The sequence below is a fragment of the Oncorhynchus masou genome, unplaced genomic scaffold (assembly GCF_036934945.1).
Source record: "Oncorhynchus masou masou isolate Uvic2021 unplaced genomic scaffold, UVic_Omas_1.1 unplaced_scaffold_14___fragment_4___debris, whole genome shotgun sequence".
Taxonomy (NCBI): domain Eukaryota; kingdom Metazoa; phylum Chordata; class Actinopteri; order Salmoniformes; family Salmonidae; genus Oncorhynchus; species Oncorhynchus masou.
In genome coordinates this window covers 83062-99303 of record NW_027016557.1, presented here as the reverse complement: position 1 = coordinate 99303, position 16242 = coordinate 83062, and the positions used below count along the sequence as shown (strand labels likewise).

General features: G+C 43.8%; 1 pseudogene; it reads left to right on the top strand.

Annotated features, from left to right (window-relative positions):
- The first annotated feature begins 790 nt into the window (after nt 1–790).
- LOC135538868 (cyclic nucleotide-gated cation channel beta-1-like) lies at nt 791–15560 on the top strand (annotated as a pseudogene).
- The last annotated feature ends 682 nt before the right edge of the window (nt 15561–16242 follow it).

The window sequence follows — 16242 nt, the reverse complement described above, 5'->3', positions numbered from 1 at the left end:
ACCTGGCCCCTCCTAAACTGTCCATGCTCGCCCTGACAGAAAAGCTAACCCTGCTAAAACATGACATGTCCGAGCTACCCAAGCAGGCACAACAGTACTGCCAAATTATCCTCAACAGACTTAACCCAAACACAATGTCCCAACCCCAGGAGGATGCCTCCAAGGAGTAGCACTCCCTTCCCCTGTCCCAACGCCTTCCCCTCCCTGCAGACCTGTAGTTAGATTCATAAAATGAGTGTCAAATTAGATCAACCTTCTCCTCAGAGCACCAAATCAAGTGTTGTGCCATGCCGTGCTGTGTTGTGTCGTTCTTTCACATCAATGACAATAGCCTCTTTATTTTTATTATTACTTTTTCTACATTATAGAATAATAGGGAAGACATCAAAACTATGAAATAACAAATATGGAATCATGTAGCAACCAAAAAAGTGCCAAACAAATCAAAACACACTCCACATTTGAGACTCTTCAAAGTAGTCCCCCCCCCCGCTCTAATAGCCTCTTTACTGTTGTACCCAAGTTATCCCTGGGCTAAGCAAACCCCATGGGTTCTGGAATGTTTTAGTCTTCCTACAAAAGTTCTAGGACGCTCTTGAGCGTCAGAACAGAACGCTCTTGAGTGAGTTTTCTAGAGTTCTAGAATAATCTGTCGGGGATTCCTCAGAGAGTTCTGGAATGTTGATGTGTATCAACGTTCTAGACTTTGTGTTCTTCAGAGAACGTTGGTAGGGATAGAGGGAATGTGCTGCCAGCAGTTAAAGTAGAGGATGTGGACAGAGACGTAGTGATGGGAGGGAGTTGCAAGATCCCCCAGATCATCACCTCCCAGGACCCCCTGTCCACCTCTCTGACCGTGCCTCTCGTCCCCATGACCAAGCTTCAGGTAAACTGACTATACACTCTGCTGCTTCAAAAGTCTACCTGATGATTATAGGTAAACTTAGCAAAAAAATAAACATCCACTCACTGTCAACTGCGTTTATTTTCAGCACACTTAACATGTGGAAATATTTGTATGAACGCAACAAGATTCAAAAACGGAGACATAAACTGAACAAGTTCGACAGACGTGCCATCGACAGGAATGGAATAGTGTGTCCCTGAGCAAAGGGGGGGTCAAAATCAAAAGTAAGTTCGTATCTGGTGTGGCCACCAGCTGCATTAAGTACCGCAGCACATCTCCTCCTCATGGACTGCACCAGATTTGCCAGTTCTTGCTGTGAGATGTTACCCCACTCTTCCACCAAGGCACCTTCAATTTCCCAGACATTTCTGGGGGGAATGGCCCTAGCCCTCACCCTCCAATCCAACAGGTCCCAGACGTGCTCAATGGGATTGAGATCCGGGCTCTTCACTGGCCATGGCAGAACACTGACATTCCTGTCTTGCAGGAAATCACGCACAGAACGAGCAGTATGGCTGGTGGCATTGTCATGCTGGAGGGTCATGTCAGGATGAGCCTGCAGGAAGGGTATCACATGAGGGAGGAGGATGTCTCCCCTGTAACGCACAGTGTTGAGATTGCCTGCAATGACAACAAGCTCAGTCCAATAGAGCTGTGACACACCGCCCCAGACCATGACGGACCCTCCACCTCCACATCGATCCCGCTCCAGAGTACATTCCTTCAATGATAAACGTCAATCCGACCGTCACCCCTGGTGAGACAAAACCTCGACTCGTCAGTGAAGAGTACTTTTTGCCAGTCTTGTCTGGTCCAGCGACGGTGGGTTTGTGCCTATAGGCGATGTTGTTGCCGGTGATGTCTGGTGAGGATCTGCCTTACAACAGGCCTACAAGCCCTCAGTCCAGCCTCTCTCAGCCTATTGCCAACAGTCTGAGCACTGATGGAGGGATTGTGCATTCCTGGTGGAACTCGGGCAGTTGTTGTTGCCGTCCTGTACCTGTCCCGCAGATGTGATGTTCGGATGTTCGGGTGTACTGATCCTGTGCAGGTGTTGACGATCAGTTGTCTGTCCTGTCTCCCTGTAGCGCTGTCTTAGGCGTCTCAAAGTACGGACATTGCAATTTATTGCCCTGGCCACATCTGCAGTGCTCATGCCTCCTTGCAACATGCCTAAGGCACGTTCACACAGATGAGCAGGGATCCTGGGCATCTTTCTTTTGTGTGTTTTCCAGAGTCAGTAGAAAGGCCTCTTTAGTGTCCTAAGTTTTCATAACTGTGACCTTAATTGCCTACCGTCTGTAAGCTGTTAGTGTCGTAACGACCGTTCCACAGGTGCATGTTCATTAATTGTTTATAGTTCATTGAGCAAGCATGGGAAACCGTGTTTAAACCCTTTACAATGAGGATCTGTGAAGTTATTTAGATTTTTATGAATTATCTTTGAAAGACAGGGTTCTGAAAAAGGGACGAGTCTAGCTGTACAAACTTGCTCTGTAGTGATTTTCCTAGGATGACCCTAATATTACTCTCTCTCTTTTTCTCACACATTCAGCAAAGCTGTGGTTACAGAGTAAGTTATGGCAGCTTTGTTTGTGCAGCTATTCTGCCCTTTTATCTTTGTCTCAAATCAAATCAAATCAAATTGATTTATATAGCCCTTCGTACATCAGCTGATATCTCAAAGTGCTGTATAGAAACCCAGCCTAAAACCCCAAACAGCAAGCAATGCAGGTGTAGAAGCACGGAAGTCTCCTATTGCCTAACCTTGTTTCGCCTTCCCCTCAGTGGCTTGCTTCTCCTGGTAGAAGAGAGAAGTGCTGAAGAGGATGATGTTTGTGTTTTTGATGACTTGGAGATGCAGACCGGCCTCCTGACTGTGGAAGATGAGTGAGTGATGCCACACAGGCAAATGCACAACATGTATGCAAAACCAGTGGAGGCTTCTGGGCAGAGGACAGCTCTTAACAATGGCTGGAATGGAGTAAATGGAATCAATCATATATATTTGCACCTTTTTTTAATTAGGAAAGTCAGTTCAGAACAAATTATTATTTACAATTAGACAGCCTAGGAACAGTGGGTTAACTACCTTGTTCAGTGGCAGAACAATTTTTACCTTGTCAGCTCAGGGATTCGATCCACCAACCTTGCAGTTACTGGAATAACACTCTAACCAATAGGCTACCTGCCACCCCTCGTTATGGAAGCCACGCATTTGATTTATTTGATACCATTACTATGAGCCCGTCCTCCCCAATTAAGGTGCCACCAAACTCCTGTGATGCAAACACGCATTTACACTTGCACACACACACTCGCTCACTCACTGATGATGTCATATACTGCAGGGATCGTCCAGCATCAGTGGCCAGCTATGGCAGTGTGAATATCCAAGAGGGAGTGACTACGCTGGTCAAGCTGTTTAAGGCGAGGACGGTCCACAAGAAGGAAAAACTGATGGACCCTGATGACTCTGAAGAAGACAGCCCCAAGCCTGTAGGTTACCACTAAACATGACCTGATCTTTAACTTGTGACCCTGACCCTTGACCTTACAACAAGCAACATAGACAATTGCCATACGATTTTCTAAAATACACAAATGCAAGCCTGACCCACATCCTTTTTCACATAATCTATAACTTTTGACTCCCAGCCCCAGCCAAGGCACCCCCTCCTCCCCTGCCCCCAGAAGAGGATATGAAGGACATCCCAGGCCCGGTGGAGGAGGAAGAGGCGGAGGAGTACTGGGACTTGTATGGATACCGAATCAAAATTCTCAAACTTCCCAAAATGCTCCCACTTCCTAGTTGGCTTCAAACCATAGTGGACTATCGTTTCCCATCCAGCATCGACCTCTAAACTGGTGAGTTTTAACATATTATACTTAAGCACTAAGGCCAGAGGAGGTGTGGTACTGTGTATGGCCAATATTCCACGGCAAAGGGCTGTTCTTATGCTCATCGCAATGAGTGCCTTTGTACACCCCTTAGCCGTGGTATATTGGCCATATACCACAAATGACTGAGGTGCATTACTGCTATTATAAACTGGTTATCAACCCCCCAAAAAAGTTTCACCTTTATTTAACCAGGTAGGCTAGTTGAGAACAAGTTCTCATTTATAACTGCGACCTGGCCAAGATAAAGCATAGCAGTGTGAACAGACCACAACACAAAGTTACACATGGAGTAAACAATAAACAAGTCAATAACACAGTAGGAAAAAAAGTATATATACATTGTGTGCAAAAGGCATGAGGAGGTAGGCGAATAATTACAATTTAGCAGATTAACACTGGAGTGATAAATGATCAAATGGTCACGTGCAGGTAGAGATACTGGTGTGCAAAAGAGCAGAAAAGTAAATAAATAAAAACAGTATGGGGATGAGGTAGGTAAATTGGGTGGGCTATTTACCGATGGACTATGTACAGCTGCAGCGATCGGTTAGCTGCTCAAATAGCAGATGTTTAAAGTTGCAGTGCCTTGCAAAAGTATTCACCCCCCGTGCCATTTTTCCTATTTTGTTGCATTACAACCTGTAATTTAAATTTCATGTAATGGACATTCACAAAATAGTCCAGAATGGTGAAGTGAAATTTAAAAAATAACCTAAAATTACAACGGAAAGTGGTGCATGCATATGTATTCACCCCCTTTGCTACAAAGCCCCTAAATATGATCTGCTGCAACCAATTACCTTCAGAAGTCACATAATTCATTAAATAAAGTTCACCTGTGTGCAATCTAAGTGTCACATGAACGGTCACATGATCTCAGTATATATACACCTGTTCCGGAAGGACCCAGTGTCTGCAACACCACTAACGAAAGGGCACCACCAAGCCAGCAGCACCATGACGCCCAAGGAGCTCTCTAACAGGACAGGGACAAAGTTGTGGAGATCAGGGATGGGTTATAAAAAATATCAGAAACATTTAACATCCTACTGAGCACCATTAAATCCATTATTAAAAAATTGAAAGAATATGGCACCACAACAAACCTGCCAAGAGAGGGCCGCTCACCAAAACTCATGGACCAGGCAAGGAGGGCATTAATCAGAGAGGCAACAAAGAGACCAAAGATAACCCTGAAGGAGCTGCAAAGCTCCACAGAGGAGATTGGAGTATCTGTCCATAGGACCACATTAAGCCATACACTCTACAGAGCAGGGCTTTATGGAGGTGGCCAGAAAAAAAGCCATAGCTTAAAGAAAAAAATAACAAACATGTTTGGTGTTCGCCAAAAGGCATGTGGGAGACTCCCTGACACCCTCAGCACACAGGGGGACAAACACCTGCCTGGAGGTGACAGCATTCCCTCCCCCGTATGCCCCCCTAGGCACAACTATGACAACATAACCAACAAAAACGGGTCACAACTCCTGCAGCTCTGTCGCACGCTGGGTATGTACATAGTCAATGGTAGGCTTCGAGGGGACTCCTATGGTAGGTACACCTATAGCTCATCTCTTGGCAGTAGTACTGTAGACTACTTTATCACTGACCTCAACCCAGAGTCTCTCAGAGCGTTCACAGTCAGCCCACTGACACCCCTATCAGACCACAGCAAAATCACAGTCTACCTAAACAGAGCAATACTCAATCATGAGGCATCAAAGCCAAAGGAACTGAGTAACATTGAGAAATGCTATAGATGGAAGGAATGCAGTTTAGAAACCTACCAAAAAACAATTAGGCAACAACAAATTCAATCCCTTTTAGACAATTTCCTGGGTAAAACGTTCCACTGTAATAGTGAAGGTGTAAACTTGGCAGTAGAAAATCTTAACAGTATATTTGACCTCTCAGCTTCCCTATCAAATCTAAAAATCTCAAATAGAAAACCGAAGAAAATTAACAACAATGACAAATGGTTTGATGAAGAATGCAAAAATCTAAGAAAGAAATTGAGAAACCTGTCCAACCAAAAACATAGAGACCCGGAAAACCTGAGTCTACGCCTTCACTATGGTGAATCACTAAAACAATACAGAAATACACTACGGAAAAAGAAGGAACAGCATGTCAGAAATCAGCTCAATGTAATTGAAGAATCCATAGACTCTAACCACTTCTGGGAAAATTGGAAAACACTAAACAAACAACAACACGAAGAATTATCTATCCAAAATGGAGATGTATGGGTAAACCACTTCTCCAATCTTTTTGGCTCTATAACAAAGAATAAAGAGCAAAAACATATACATGATCAAATACAGATCTTAGAATCAACTATTAAAGACTACCAGAACCCACTGGATTCTCCAATTACATTGAATGAGTTACAGGACAAAATAAAAACCCTCCAACCCAAAAAAGGCCTGTGGTGTTGATGGTATCCTCAATGAAATGATCAAATATACAGACAACAAATTCCAATTGGCTATACTAAAACTCTTTAACATCATCCTTAGCTCTGGCATCTTCCCCAATATTTGGAACCAAGGACTGATCACCCCAATCCACAAAAATGGAGACAGATTTGACCCCAATAACTACCGTGGAATATGCGTCAACAGTAACCTTGGGAAAATCCTCTGCATTATCATTAACAGCAGACTCGTGCACTTCCTCAATGAAAACAATGTACTGAGCAAATGTCAAATTGGCTTTTTACCAAATTACCGTACAACAGACCATGTATTCACCCTGCACACCCTAATTGACAACCAAACAAACCAAAACAAAGGCAAAGTCTTCTCATGCTTTGTTGATTTCAAAAAAGCCTTCGACTCAATTTGGCATGAGGGTCTGCTATACAAACTGATGGAAAGTGGTGTTGGGGGTAAAACATACGACATCATAAAATCCATGTACACAAACAACAAGTGTGCGGTTAAAATTGGCAAAAAACACACAAATTTCTTCACACAGGGTCGTGGGGTTAGACAGGGATGCAGCTTAAGCCCCACCCTCTTTAACATATATATCAACGAACTGGCACGGGCACTAGAAAAGTCTGCAGCACCCGGCCTCACCCTACTAGAATCTGAAGTCAAATGTCTGCTGTTTGCTGATGATCTGGTGCTTCTGTCACCAACCAAGGAGGGCCTACAGCAGCACCTAGATCTTATGCACAGATTCTGTCAGACCTGGGCCCTGACAGTAAATCTCAGTAAGACCAAAATAATGGTGTTCCAAAAAGGTCCAGTCACCAGGACCACAAATACAAATTCCATCTAGACACTGTTGCCCTAGAGCACACAAAAAACTATACATACCTTGGCCTAAACATCAGCGCCACAGGTAACTTCCACAAAGCTGTGAACGATCTGAGAGACAAGGCAAGAAGGGCATTCTATGCCATCAAAAGGAACATAAATTTCAACATACCAATTAGGATTTGGCTAAAAATACTTGAATCAGTCATAGAGCCCATTGCCCTTTATGGTTGTGAGGTCTGGGGTCCGCTCACCAACCAAGACTTTACAAAATGGGACAAACACCAAATTGAGACTCTGCACGCAGAATTCTGCAAAAATATCCTCCGTGTACAACGTAGAACACCAAATAGTGCATGCAGAGCAGAATTAGGCCGATACCCACTAATTATCAAAATCCAGAAAAGAGCTGTTAAATTCTATAACCACCTAAAAGGAAGCGATTCCCAAACCTTCCACAACAAAGCCATCACCTACAGAGAGATGAACCTGGAGAAGAGTCCCCTAAGCAAGCTGGTCCTGGGGCTCTGTTCACAAACACAAACACACCCTACAGAGCCCCATGACAGCAGCACAATTAGACCCAACCAAATCATGAGAAAACAAAAAGATAATTACTTGACACATTGGAAAGAATTAACAAAAAAACAGAGCAAACTAGAATGCTATTTGGCCCTACACAGAGAGTACACAGCGGCAGAATACCTGACCACTGTGACTGACCCAAAATTAAGGAAAGCTTTGACTATGTACAGACTCAGCGAGCATAGCCTTGCTATTGAGAAAGGCCGCCGTAGGCAGACATGGCTCTCAAGAGAAGACAGGCTATGTGCTCACTGCCCACAAAATGAGGTGGAAACTGAGCTGCACTTCCTAACCTCCTGCCCAATGTATGACCATATTAGAGAGACATATTTCCCTCAGATTACACAGATCCACAAAGAATTCGAAAACAAATCCAATTTTGAAAAACTCCCATATCTACTGGGTGAAATTCCACAGTGTGCCATCAGAGCAGCAAGATTTGTGACCTGTTGCCACGAGAAAAGGGCAACCAGTGAGGAACAAACACCATTGTAAATACAACCCATATCTATGCTTATTTATTTTATCTTGTGTCCTTTCAAATTTGTACCTTGTAAAAACACTGTATATATATATCTAATATGACATTTGTAATGTCTTTATTGTTTTGAAACTTCTGTATGTGTGATGTCTACTGTTAATTTTTATTGTTTACCTTACTTGCTTTGGCAATGTTAACACATGTTTCCCATGCCAATAAAGCCCCTTGAATTGAATTGAATTGACTCCCCAAAAATATGGAAGAAGGTACTCTGGTCAGATGTGACTAAAATGGAGCTTTTTGGCCATCAAGGCAAACACTATATCTGGCACAAACACAACACCTCTCATCACCCCGAGAACAACATCCCCACAGTGAAGCATGGTGGTGTGGAGATGTTTTTCATCGGCAGGGACTGGGAGTTTTGCCTTGAAGAATGGGCAAAAATCCCAGTGGCTCGATGTGCCAAGCCTATAGAGACATATCCCAAGAGACTTGTAGCTGTTATTGCTGCAAATGGTGTCTCTACAAAGTATTGACTTTTGGGGGGTGAATAGTTATGCATGCTCAAGTTTTCAATTTTTTTGTCTTATTTCTTGTTTGTTTCACAATAAAAAATATTTTTGCATCTTCAAAATGGTAGGCATGTTGTGTAAATCAAATGATACAAACCCCCACAAAATCTATTTTAATTCCAGGTTGTAAGGAAACAAAATAGGAAAAATGCCAAGGGGGGTGAATACTTTCACAAGGCACTGTAATTATTCAGTGAACAAGTAATTTTGTATTTAAGCGATGAGGCACTAGGGGGTGTGGTGTATTGCCAATATACCACGTTTAAGGACTGTTCTTAGGCACGACGCAACGCAGATTGCCTGCATACAGCCCTTAGCCGTGGTATATTAGCCATATGCTACAAACCCAAGACGTGCCTTTTCGCAATTGTAAACGTAATTAGAACGGTAAACAAATAATTTGCCGTCATAAACGTGGTGTACAATCTAATATAGCACGGCTTTCAGCCAATCAGTATCCAGGACACAAACTGTATAATAGTGGATAGTATCCCTCACCAATTGGACTACCATATACCCCCATACCATTATACATTCCTATACAACACAATACTTTACCGACATGACCAACTGGCGAATGAGTGCGCCTGTTACAGTCTCATATCACAACTGGATCTTGACAATAAAAAATGAACTATTACCAACCTGATCTTCGTCCCTGATACTAATGCAATGAAATCATAATATGCCTTTTATCCCCCACTGAGTTTTTATATTCACGTTGTAGTTGACTCTGCTCTGCTCTGTTTGTGCCTATTGTCTCCCTGTAGACCTGGTCTACGTGGTGTGGCTGTTCTTTGTGATGATGGCGTGGAACTGGAACGAGTGGCTGATCCCTGTGCGCCGGGCCTTCCCCTACCAGACTGCAGACAACATCTACTGGTGGCTGTTAATGGATTATACCTGTGACCTTATTTACATCAACGACATCCTGGTCTTTCAGCCCCGCCTGGAGTTTGTACGCAGAGGAGATGTTGTGGTAAGGGGATCTGGATACTCGTGTATCCTGTAGGCAACCACATATGCACATGCGTATACAGAGATTCACATATACACAAACAGGCCCTCTATGGCATGTATTACTAGAAAATGTATGCCAACACAGACAGTCATACACACAGAGTCAGAAAAAAAATCTGAAACACACATACATGTACATATTTATAAATACAAGGAACAAAATGATGTTCTAATTTCTTATATTTTCCTACAGAGTGACAAAAAGGACATGAGAGACAACTACATGACAACAGAGCGAATTCAAGGTGAGGCTGAAGCTCCACTGTTTCTCCTTGTTGACTAGGCTAGTAGATAAGTAACTCTATATTTCTAAGATGGACGTGAGGAGTGTTGGTTTGTTATAGAATTATTTGTCTTTCAGATGGATTGTATCAGTATGTTCCCCATGGAGACATTTTACTACTTTGCTGGAGTTAACTCCCTCCTCAGATTCCCCCGCCTACTGAAGGTACACACACATACACATACATTCTTTGTAGTGCTTAGATCTTAGTGATTAGTGTTTGATTATTGATGCCTCTCTGTTGTCTCTCTCTCTCTCTCTGTTTCAGTACATGGCTGTCTTTGAGTTCAGTGACCGTTTGGAAGCAGTAATGAAGAAAGCCTATATCTACAGGTACCAGAGAGGAACACAGATAGAACACACTTTGACCATCAACCACACATACATACTCTACACAGGACATTTGTTCAGCACGTAAACACTCAGCAGAGAAAACTAAGCCAACACACTCAAAACACAATATGCATATGTAGCCAGCAGAGGGTGCTGTAGTCCTTACTGAGCTCAACTAACTTTTTCTCATTCCCCCTCCTCTCGCTCTCCCTCTCTCAGAGGGATCCTGACCACTTCCTAACTGTTGTATTCTCTCCACATCAACGCCTGTCTGTTCTATTGGGGTTCTGACTATGAGGGGCTGGGGTCCACTAAGTGGGTCTACGACGGCAGAGGGAACAGGTGAGGAGAATACCGCTAAACAGTCACTAAACAGCCAAAAACCTCACACCAAACACATTACCACAATACAAAACAGTTTTTTCTAAGTCCTCTTCTGCTATCACCTTTAAAATGTGTATTTATCCCAGATGTGTGTGTGCATGTATTTGCCTGACATCTGTGTGTATACTGTACCTCTGTCTGTCTGTGTGCCCAGTTACAGTGCCTTGCGAAAGTATTCGGCCCCCTTGAACTTTGCGACCTTTTGCCACATTTCAGGCTTCAAACATAAAGATATAAAACTGTATTTTTTGTGAAGAATCAACAAGTGGGACACAATCATGAAGTGGAACGACATTTATTGGATATTTCAAACTTTTTTAACAAATCAAAAACTGAAAAATTGGGCGTGCAAAATTATTCAGCCCCCTTAAGTTAATACTTTGTAGCGCCACCTTTTGCTGCGATTACAGCTGTAAGTCGCTTGGGGTATGTCTCTATCAGTTTTGCACATCGAGAGACTGAAATTTTTTCCCATTCCTCCTTGCAAAATAGCTCGAGCTCAGTGAGGTTGGATGGAGAGCATTTGTGAACAGCAGTTTTCAGTTCTTTCCACAGATTCTCGATTGGATTCAGGTCTGGACTTTGACTTGGCCATTCTAACACCTGGATATGTTTATTTTTGAACCATTCCATTGTAGATTTTGCTTTATGTTTTGGATCATTGTCTTGTTGGAAGACAAATCTCCGTCCCAGTCTCAGGTCTTTTGCAGACTCCATCAAGTTTTCTTCCAGAATGGTCCTGTATTTGGCTCCATCCATCTTCCCATCAATTTTAACCATCTTCCGTGTCCCTGCTGAACAAAAGCAGGCCAAAACCATGATGCTGCCACCACCATGTTTGACAGTGGGGATGGTGTGTTCAGGGTGATGCGCTGTGTTGCTTTTACGCCAAACATAAAGTTTTGCATTGTTGCCAAAAAGTTCAATTTTGGTTTCATCTGACCAGAGCACCTTCTTCCACATGTTTGGTGTGTCTCCCAGGTGGCTTGTGGCAAACTTTAAACAACACTTTTTATGGATATCTTTAAGAAATGGCTTTCTTCTTGCCACTCTTCCATAAAGGCCAGATTTGTGCAATATATGACTGATTGTTGTCCTATGGACAGAGTCTCCCACCTCAGCTGTAGATCTCTGCAGTTCATCCAGAGTGATCATGGGCCTCTTGGCTGCATCTCTGATCAGTCTTCTCCTTGTATGAGCTGAAAGTTTAGAGGGACGGCCAGGTCTTGGTAGATTTGCAGTGGTCTGATACTCCTTCCATTTCAATATTATCGCTTGTACAGTGCTCCTTGGTATGTTTAAAGCTTGGGAAAACATTTTTGTATCCAAATCCGGCTTTAAACTTCTTCACAACAGTATCTCGGACCTGCCTGGTGTGTTTCTTGTTCTTCATGATGCTCTCTGCGCTTTTAACGGACCTCTGAGACTATCACAGTGCAGGTGCATTTATACGGAGACTTGATTACACACAGGTGGATTGTATTTATCGTCATTAGTCATTTAGGTCAACATTGGATCATTCAGAGATCCTCACTGAACTTCTGGAGAGAGTTTGCTGCACTGAAAGTAAAGGAGCTGAATAATTTTTCAGTTTTTGATTTGTTAAAAAAGTTTGAAATATCCAATAAATGTCATTCCACTTTATGATTGTGTCCCACTTGTTGTTGATTTTTCACAAAAAAATACAGTTTTATATCTTTATGTTTGAAGCCTGAAATGTGGCAAAAGGTTGCAAAGTTCAAGGGGGCCGAATACTTTCGCAAAGCACTGTATATCCGGTGTTACTACTTTGTTACTACCCTGATCACAATCGGTGGTCTCCCGGACCCCACCACCATGTTCGAGATCACATTCCAGCTCGTCAACTACTTTGTTGGTGTCTTTGCTTTCTCCATCATGATGGGTCAGGTAGGTTCATTAAGGCACGCTGTAGCAAAACTTTTTCCAACAGAAAATGAGAAAAAAGTGTTTCTTGATGGCTGGTATGTTCTTGTTTCTGAGCGTTTTCTTCCATTTCATGCCTACTGAACATAAGGCCTGTTGTTCTGCTGTTGTACCAGATGAGATATGTGGCGGGGGCTGCCACAGCAGGACAGAACTGCTACCGGGCCTGCATGGACAACACCATCAAGTACATGACCTCCTACCACATCCCCAAAGAGGTCCAGAACCGAGTGAAGACCTGGCACGACTACACCTGGAAGATACAGGGCATGCTGGGTGAGGAACGTTGGCTAAATGTTGTGAAAGTGCTGCATGTGAAAACGTTACAAAGAGGCTATTTCTGTTATGGGCCTAGCTGCTCACTCACCATTACCCTATCTCTCTCCTTCTCTCTGTCCATCTGTCTCCCTCCTTACCTTTATCCCTCTCTCTCTTTCTCTCTCTCTCTCTCCCTACAGAGGAGCAGGAGCTGTCGATCCAGCTGCCAGATAAGATGAGGGTGGACATGGCTGTGGATGTTCACTACTACATTGTCAGTAAAGTGGCCCTGTTCCAGGTAAGGAGAGGGAAAGAGTCTAATGCAGAAACTCAGACATTGCAGCCCTCATCTTTGTCAAATCTTCAATAATACATACTGTACTCTTTCTTTCTCTCTCTCTCTCTCTCTCTCGTGTTTTTTTATTTCTCCAATTGTACTAAACTCCCTCTTTCATGTCTCTCTATTCCCTGCCTCTATATCTGCCCCCCCCCCCATTTCTCTCTCGCTTTCTCTCTTGCTCTCTCTCTATTCCAGGGCTGTGACAGACAGATGATATTTAACATGTTGATGAGGCTCGTGTCTGTGGTATACCTGCCTGGGGACTTTGTCTGTAAAAAGGTAGGCCAGTGGAGTGATGCCCTCACCCTCCCATCACAGCTTTAACCCAAGCTTAGCCTAAATCACTTGCACATGGCCCATTCTCCCTTTGTAAACGATACCTCTAATTGCACCTGTGCGTGTTTGCTATGATCTGCTATAATGTGCTGTGTGTCCAGTGTGGGCAGGGTGAGATCGGCAGGGAGATGTATATCATCAAGCAGGGGGCGGTTCAGGTGGTGGGAGGACCTGATTTGAAAACTGTGTTTGTAACAATCAGGGCCGGCTCTGTGTTTGGAGAAATCAGGTGAGAGCTCCCCCTTAATCCCTGGTCCAAATCTTTTCCTCGTATACAGTATCATGTTTTGGAATATCTAAGGGCTGTACATTGTACACAATCCCAATTAACCTGTTTCAGCGCTCATGCGTGAAACAATGTGCATGCTATGCCTCTAGCTTGCCTCTAGCATGTCTCTAAGCATGAAGCATGTGTTTGGTGTTTGTTTGGCGTATAACCCATATATGTCCTCCGATTGGACAGCTTGCTGGCGGGGGGAACAGACGCACGGCCAACGTGATGGCTCACGGATTGGCTAACCTCTTCATCCCGGATAAGGGGGACCTCTCAGACATCCTGGTGCACTACCCGAGTCCCAGAAACAAAGTGAGGGGGTGACCTCTGGAATCCAACTTTCCTACCTTTTCCACTTCCCCTATCCCTCTCTTCTTACCCAGGACACATCCAAAAGGCCTGAGGAGGGAGGTCAAATGGAAAGGCTAGGTTGTGGGATATGATTCTTGGAGAAGGGAAGGGTGGAGGGGATGGTTAACCTACACACAGCCAACACATATCCCACTACATATTGTACACCGATCTTGTGATTGCTCACGTGATGGCGAGGCAAAAGGTGCGCTCTCTCTCTCTTTCTCTCTCTTTACCAAGCCTCTATCTCTCCGCTTCATCTCTTCATCCATCTGTAACCCTCTCCCTCTGTCTGTTCATCCGTTCTTTATCTCAATCTCTTTCCCTCTCTGCTGTAATTCTCTCTCTCTCTCTCTTTGAAAATGGTTAAGAGGAGTTTGAGCTCCTGATGAAGTATTATTGGTTTAAGTGAGAGGCAGGCAGAAGTTCAGAGGGAATCAGATCCGGATAAACAGACAGTCTCATGACCTACTCTAACTCATCCGTGGCATCAATTTACCTCATGAGTGAGGACAGGGCGGTGCAGTGTGTGTGTGCCTAAATGTTTCAAGCCCACAAAATGCATCAATGTACACAGTGTATATGCACAGTGAGACCATATCTAAACAGTTCACTTCAGTCTGACTGACCTGACCACAGACCTGACCACAACTTTTCCCTACCTCTCTCCCTTTCTAGGAAAATGCTGACTAAGAATAAGAAGCCAGAGGAAAAGGCAGAGGCGAAGGAGACTGCCGAGGTGATCCCAGACAGGCCAGAGACCCCCAAGCTGTTGAAAGCAGCCCTGGTGGTTACAGAGCAGGCAGGCATTAAGGGCACCTTTTCCAAGCTGAAAGAGGGCTACAAACCTACTGAGACTGAGGTAAATAGTACACGCATGCATTTACATGCACACACGTAGTGTCATAAACAGCTGCCTCTGTGTCTGTCCCTTCTCACACCCTCCCTCTTACTCTCTCTCTCTCTCTCTCTCTCTCTCTCTCTCTCTCTCTCTCTCTCTCTTTTTGTGGGTGGATTAAAAATCAAATCAATCTTTGTTCTCTCTCTCTCTCACCCCCAACCCCCTCTCCCCCCAGTCCTCTGGACTCCACATACCTCCTCCCTCCCCGATGGTGCACCGTCGCTCCCCCATCCCCCCTACAAATCCTCGCGTCGAGGATGACGAAGATGCGGTTTCCCGAGACGACCGACAGCATGATGCTCATCCTCATGACATGCCGTCACAAAAGCGAGGAGCTCCTGTCCGTCGAGCAGAAAACTGGAGATGAAGAGGAGGAGATTGAAAAGAAGTAGGAGACTGAAAAGGAAATAGACAGAAAGAGAAGGGGAAGAAATGTTGTGGTCCTCCACTACTTTTCTATGCTCTTCTTGGTATATATTGACATTGAGATTTCAGACCGAAATGGTTAAAAAAAAACATTCTCTGTCTATTGCCGCGTTCACTTCATGTTAGAAACTCTGGACCTCCGAGACAAAATGAACTTAAGTTATTTGCATAGAGCTTCCTATTGGTTGATTTTCCAAGTGGGATACTCGGGTACCATCTTCTTTATAATGAGTGAGCAAGTCGAAAATGTTGGAGTTTCCGACAAGACGTGAACATGACATATGTCCCCCTTGGAAAAGTTCCCTTTACAGAGTTATCCTTTAATATTCTGGAATATTCTGTGTACCCCTTCTGTCCCTCACTCCCTCATGGTCTCACTGATGTTGTGTGTGTTAAATACGTTGTAGTACCTTAAAGCGGCAATTAGTAGTTGAAACAATAAGAAAGTGTACTTCCGCCCCTGTTTCGGTAAAAAGCTGAGGGATGGGGCTGAAGAAATGTAACCACTGTCAAAACATGACCATCCATGATATCAAAATGTAGTGTTATGCTTCTTTTGAGGCTATATAGTGTTTGTTTACGTTTACTTTGCTGATAAACATTGACGTAAAACAAGCTTATATTTGGGGTTGTGAAATGGTACGACAGTTGAACTAAACTCATGAGACATTTCT